Source organism: Anser brachyrhynchus (genome assembly GCF_964034855.1).
Source record: "Anser brachyrhynchus genome assembly, chromosome: 4".
In the NCBI taxonomy this organism is placed as follows: Eukaryota; Metazoa; Chordata; class Aves; order Anseriformes; family Anatidae; genus Anser; species Anser brachyrhynchus.
The window spans coordinates 58561216-58568286 of record NC_137698.1 but is presented as its reverse complement, the minus strand read 5'-3'; the positions used below and the strand labels follow the sequence as shown (position 1 = coordinate 58568286).

At 38.1% G+C, this 7071-nt stretch overlaps 1 long non-coding RNA gene across 1 annotated transcript; it reads right to left on the bottom strand.

Moving 5' to 3' along the window:
- Window positions 1–807: 807 nt before the first annotated feature.
- Window positions 808–4319, bottom strand: LOC308195197. Its single transcript, XR_013951321.1, has 3 exons — window positions 4283–4319; window positions 1731–1790; window positions 808–1167 (listed from the first exon to the last, which is right to left on the bottom strand). It is a non-coding gene; the product is annotated as an uncharacterized lncRNA (long non-coding RNA).
- Window positions 4320–7071: the final 2752 nt, after the last annotated feature.

The following is a 7071-nucleotide window of genomic DNA, read 5'->3' as shown; positions in this document are numbered from 1 at the left end:
TGAGAGACAGTGTTTAAAGCAATAATGGTGGAAACCCTGAGATGAGCTTAAATTCAATGCCAAAGAAGCACTACTGCATTTGTTATTTTTCTGTCTTCATTATTTCATCACAAATATAAAAATACTGTAATCTATCTAACATCTGATACTATTTCTACTATCTATAAATATGTAAGGTATGGGTATATATCTGTTGCAAGAAAAAACTTAAACATAAAGCTATATGTTGGCTATTCTCCAAGCATACTAGTTTTCTACTGTTTCTGTTTCAGAGGAACCTGGTCTATATTTTTATTTCCACATCACTTGCAATGTCTGTGTTTGATGGCTATCCTAGTTCTTAGAAAGGCTAAAGCTAAGTGACGTGTATATTGATGATTACTTGTTAATTTTTAGTAACCTTTTACTGACATTATTTTATCTCCTTTGTTTTATACCATTTCTTATACTAAGTAATAGATATAGGTATAATGAAAGATTTAAAATAAAATTATGCCTCCAATTAACATAGGGTTTTGCCCAATAACATCTCAGAGTTCACTAGCATCAGATTTTGGAAAACAGAGAAGCAGTGTCTCTCAAATTGAAACTACTTTGATGAAGGAAAGACAGTAGACAGTAACAGCTGGTTTTCACTCTCTTCTCTATGAAGACATCAGTTATGTTGCAAAGATATAATTGTGCTCTTCCCAGTCTTTTCTCATCTAAATAGGCCTGATCCTTCCTCAGAAGTCATTTTTTCTCATTGTATCACTTGTTTGATATTGTCTATGAATAACTTATTATGGCAGAAGACCCAACTGGATTTTTATATTTTTTTACTTTTTATTTTTCCAGATTAAGAATGTGCTCAAACTAATGGCATAACTGGGGATTTTTGTTACATTGTACTAAGTATTGATATGCATAACATAAAACATTTTCATTAATACTTTGAATAATGCATAAATTAAACTTTCCTTTCTGTTGTATCTAATTATTTACCATACCAGAATCTGGCTGGAGCCATTGTATTATGGAAACATATTGAAATACATTACAAAATCTTTTTGGCTTTGGGATGCAACCTGTACTCCTGAAACTTTAATTTTTCTCACTTCAGAGATTTGGGATCTTTGGCCATATTTCTCTCCTTATTCTTGAATTGTTTGTGCAGTATTTCTTTCCCTGGAGAGAAAAAGAAGGATAAACCGTCATAAGGCAGCTTGCCAGGTCTCTGAAGTCTGCAGCTGAGAACTGCAGTTACTGGTGTATCAACCCTTGTCATTGTAAAAGTCTAATGCTGAGCAAGCAAGTATCAGAGTACTTGATGTCTAAATTAGATCTCACACCTTCTTGTCCTATATTTCCTCAATAGTTTCTACTTTTGTTCTTGTGTTGTTGAGTGTCTAATCATAGAAATAATAGAAACTTAAGTGTTGGAAAAGACCTCCAAAATCATCTGGTCCAACCATCCCCCTACCACCAATATCACCCACTAAACCGTGTTCCTAAGTGCCATGTCCAACCAGGGACTGTGGTGACTCTACCACCTTCCTGGGCAACCCGTTCCAATGCCTAATCCTCATAGTTCCAAAGGAAGCCTAACTAGTCACTAGAAAAGTGACTAGAAAGTGATACCTGACTGTGATTTTTGATTGTTTAATCCTGCAAGTACTGGGATAAATAATTAGCATATAATCCTGAGTTGGAGTGGTATGAGCAATACCATAACAATCACAGCCACTTACCTGCTTTTTGCATGGGACTCCCAGAACCAGCTCCATGGTGTCATGGTGTCTTTTTTATTCCTAGATGAAATATAGACAACCAATGCAGAGAAAAGTCAGTAGTTTTATGTCATCACAAGCTTCTTACTACACTGTCTGAGAGACATTGTTATCTTCCCAAACAGATCTAAACAGTGACTTACCAATCAAATTTTATTTTGTCTGCTATTTCAATACTAACTAAAGAATTTGTAGTGGCCATATAGTGAAGTGTTCATTGCCAATCCTGTGTTTTGAATAGGTTTAACATTTTACATTCATTCACTGTTATTTTTAATTCCATAATTGCAAATGTAGATAAAAATAGATTAGCAATGTTTGAATAGATGTATGAATAATTGTACATGCTTTAAATGTGGTTTTTGTACCCTGTTCAAGAAATACAATCTTCATGCCTTGAGGTAAGTCTTTAAAATATGACCAATTCCCTCAATTACTTTTAGTATTTTGAAGAAAGGTTGTCTCAGAACAGTACTTAAGTGATTACACTTTAATGTTCTTTTGTGTGTCAAATACATGTAACTTTTTCTTTGGTCAACTGTTTTCTCTGTGGCTTTTTGGGTCTTTACAGTATAATAAAAATAAAGATCAGTGGCCTAAGGAGGTTCTCTTTCAAAAAAAAAAAAAAAAAAGAGAGAGACAGAGAGAGAAAAAGAAAGAAAATCACACATCACATGTTTGTATTCCAATAGTTTATTGCATAAGCTTAAACAGCGGCATTTATGCCCTGAAGAATATCTGCTCAAATTTAATTTTTCAACATTTTCTTTCAAGAAAAATTTCCTTTGTATTTAAATTGTAAATTAATCTTTAACCTTATGATTTATTCATTTTCTTACATTCATATCCTACTGCCACTGAAGTATTATTCCTACAGAAATTGATTTTTGATACAATCTGTTGAACATAGGTAAATACACATTTACTGTAGTCATATTACATTAACTGATTAACAATATACAATTGTATTCTAAATATATTATTTAAATTAAGAAGAAGAGTATTTTACTACATATTACATTTGTCTACTACGATATGTTATTGTTCTTGAGTGGGGGAAATGGAGAGGGAGGTGTCAATCTCTTTTCCACGATAACCAATGAAAGGACACACGGAAATGGCACAAAGAACCCTCTCTTGGAAACTTTTAATAATTACACATAAATTCTTGCCAAACTATGGGGGAGACAAGGGAGGGGGACACTTTCTCCCCTCTCCTTCACCTTTCTTTTCTCCTTCACTGTCCTCTTCTGCTCCAGGCTAGTTATAGTAGCTCTTGAGCACTTTGAATATCCTAGGAATGCTCAAACCAGCAGGATCCTATTGTTATGTTTCCTGAATCTGTTGCAGGTTTTGTTTAAGGTTAAACAACTATTTAAGAATATCACCCGGAGAGCTTCCCTGAGACTATACAGTTATGAGTGTCAGGGTGTTTAAGATAGTACGGGTTGGTATCTAGAACATTGTGTACCTCCAAGTGCTTTGGAACTTCACCCCTGAACAAGTGCAGAATCCTGAAAAACTAGTAAAATATTTGGAAAAAATATGCTGTCACAATGGCAATTTCAGAGAGACACAAATTACGACAACATGCATGGGCCTGGCCCATGCCTACCGAGCCCTGTGAAACTGTACTGAGCCTGGCTGAGATGGAGTTAACTTTCCCTGCAGCAGCCCATATGGTGTTTTGCTCAGCATTTGTAGCTAGAACTGCATTGATATCACACCAACGTTTTGTCTATTGCTGAGCAGTGCTGGCACAATATCAAGACTCCCTCCAAGCCCCCCAAAACCTGGGCAAAAAGTGGGGAGGGGACATCACCAAGGCAGAAGACCAAAGGGATATTCCATACCATATGGTGTCACACTTGGCAATGAAATCTGGGAAAGGTGAAGGGGTGGCTCTTGTTATAAAGATGTCTGTCCTCCCAAACAACTGCTACATGTATTAAAGCCCTTCTTCCCAGGACATGGCTAAACATCACTTGTTGGTGGGAATTAGAGAAAATATCTTTTTTTTTTTTTTCTTCCCTCTTTGCTTCCACATGGCCTTTTCTTGTTCTTTCCTCTTTCTTTTCCCTTTAGTTAAACTTTCCTTATCTCAACCTGGGAGCCTTTTTTTTTTTTTTTTTAAACATATTTTCTTCTCTCCCTCTTTTGAGAAGGGGGAATGAGAGAGTGGTGGAGTTTAGTTGCCCAGCAGGGTTAAAACACCACATAAACACAATTCATTACCCTCAAGGGGAAAAGAAGGTCTCTGGGGCTGATGACAAAATGATAGGTGTTGTGGTTTAACCCGGCTGGCAGCTAAACACCACACAGCCGTTCGCTCACCCTCCCCCCTCCCTCTCTGGGATGGGGGAGAGAAACGGGAAAGTGAAGCCTGTGAGTTGAGATAAAGACAGTTTATTAAGACAGGAAAATAATAACAATAATAATAATAGTGATAATGGTAATAGTATTAACAATAATAATGTGTAAGAAAACAAGTGATGCACAATGCAATTGCTCACCACCCGCTGACCGATGCCCAGCCTATTCCCGAGCAGCTGGCCCCCCCACCCCGGCCAGCCACCCCTATATATTGTTTAGCATGACGTCAGATGGTATGGAATACCCCTTTGGCCAGTTTGGGTCAGCTGTCCTGGGTCTGTCCCCTCCCAGCTCCTGCTGCACCCCCAGCCTGCTCGCTGGCAGGACAGAGCAAGAAGCCGAAAAGTCCTTGGCCTGGTGTAAACACTGCTCTGCAACAATGAAAACATCAGCATGTTATCAGCGCTCTTCTCATCCTAATCCAAAACATAGCACCCTACCAGCTACTATGAGCTACTTAACTCTGTCCTAACTGGAACCAGGACAATAGGCCACTCCAACTCCTGCAAAAAAAAAAAAATGTGGCTACTCCAATACCTGTGACAGGTCCTGTGGCTACTGCAGCCCCCGTGAGAGGGGGGGTTGCTACTGCAGCTGAACCAGAGAACTAACCTGTGCAGATATCAGTTGCCGCTACGCAGAAGAAGAAATAACAGATGTGAAAATCAGCTCATGTAGCAAGGGTAGAAGCTCCTACTATGAAGGGGAAGAGGAAGAAGAATATGAGGTAGGCTACTCTGAAGCAGGGACATCAGGAGAACAGGAGGAAGAAGAGGCAGATCCTTCCTCCCATGTGGCGGAAGTTTGTATGGAGCACACCACTGCCATAAGCCAACTCGTTGGCAATAATGACCTGGAAAGACAGAGAGGAACAAATAGTGGATGAATTCGCTGGACAGGTGTGTCAATATGAAGAAAGGCTCTCTTCCTCCCTATGAGCCATGGAGTTACATCAATTCAGAGATTCTACTCCCCACATGTATGGAGCAGTGTCTCAGATATTAGGACTAAGCATCCCTCTGCTCAAGAGAGAGGATGTAGTGGTACACACCATGCACTACCCTGTGATGTTACCTGTGTGACCACAGAGACAACATGATGACTTGAGATGGAAAATTTACTTCTATCCTAAAAGCATGCGTGTGTGAGTTGTGAGGATAAACAATTACAAAAGGGTGTTCTTCTAGAAAAATTACCGCTCTGATTTACATTGTGCATCACATTTTTGTATATTGTATTATCATTATTACTATTTTTTTTTCCTTTTCTGTCCTACTAAACTGTCTTTATCTCAACCCACAAGTTTTAACCTTTTTACAATTCTTTCCACCATCTTACCTGGGGAAGAGAATGAAGGGCTGTGTGGTGCTTAGATGCCTGCTGGGTTAAATCACAACAGCAATGCAGATTTAAGAATTCAAAAACAGAAGGTTTGTCTTAAAGGGTATAGCCTCAAGTGAAAAGAAAGATAGTATACAAACCAAAGGAATAACAAGTTTCAAAACTTAGACCTTATAAGCTAATATAAATAAAGTTATTTTCCAAAGATTAAAAAATAATAATAATAATAAATAATTTAATTTTTTTTTATGGTTATGTATAGTGTCTTTTCAATTTCACTCTCCCTAACTGATGTAACTAATTTCAGAAACTAGTGTTATCTCTGAATATTTAAAAAATCATTATTTCTCTACCTATCTGCTGAATTATATGTATTGCCATCTAAATCAAATAATATCTGCAAGAAATAAAAGTACATGATTACCTAAAAATTATGATATCTTCTCTTCTTCAAAAATTGTTCCTATGGGAAAATGCAAACATATTTTACTTATTTCAAATTATCATCTCTTAGAATCTGCTTGCCTTAAATAATTGAGGAACAATAGAACTTTCCAGACCTCAATCCTGTAAGAATTTAGTATACTAATCCCGGTTCCATATCAAGTCGCACACCAACTTTAGCATAGAATTCCCTTACTCACTCATTCCTGGCTGCACAGGGCATTGACACCCTTGCAAATGTTAAATTAAGTTTCTGGGAAATCTGATAACTTTCTACAAGCAGTTAGAATTTACATAATCCTAGAATTAAAAAACTTTAACAATAATTTTATTAGATCCTCCACATTCTCCTGCCTGTAACTGTCATAGCTATACCAAAATCATTGCTGCTAATGTCACTCATAGTCCTGTGGGTGCTAGGTAATAAAAAGAATCATAGAATCATAGAATATCACGAGTTGGAAGGGACCCATAAGGATCATCAAGTCCAACTCCTGGCACCACACAGGTCTGCCCAAAAGTTTAGACCATGTCACTAAGTGCACAGTCCAATCGCTTCTTAAATTCAGACAGGCTTGGTGCAGTGACTACTTCACTGGGGAGCCTGTTCCAGTGTGCGACCACCCTCTCGGTGAAGAACCTCTTCCTGATGTCCAGCCTAAACTTTCCCTGCCTCAGCTTCACACCGTTCCCATGGGTCCTGTCACTGGTGATAGCGGAGAATAGGTCACCTGCTTCTCCACTCCCTCTCGCGAGGAAGTTGTAGACTGAGATGAGGTCCCCCCTCAGCCTCCTCTTCTCCAGGCTGAACAGGCCCAGTGACCTCAGCCGCTCCTCATACGTCTTCCCCTCTAGGCCCTTCACCATCTTCGTCGCCCTTCTATATTGATAGTTCATCAGAATCATTGATAGTTTTCTTCTGCATTGATAAACATGAAAGACATCAAGTAGGAGAATCAGAAAAGAGAAAAACAAACAAACAGGGACAGGAAGACCAAAATGAAATACCTTCAAAAGTGTTCAATCTTATTTCAAGCATTTGTGCATGCACCTCAGGAAAAAAAAAAAAAAAACTTTAATATATCATTTAAACAAAATAGAACTTCTCATTAAATATTTTCTGTCTTTTCTGTCTGTCTTCTGA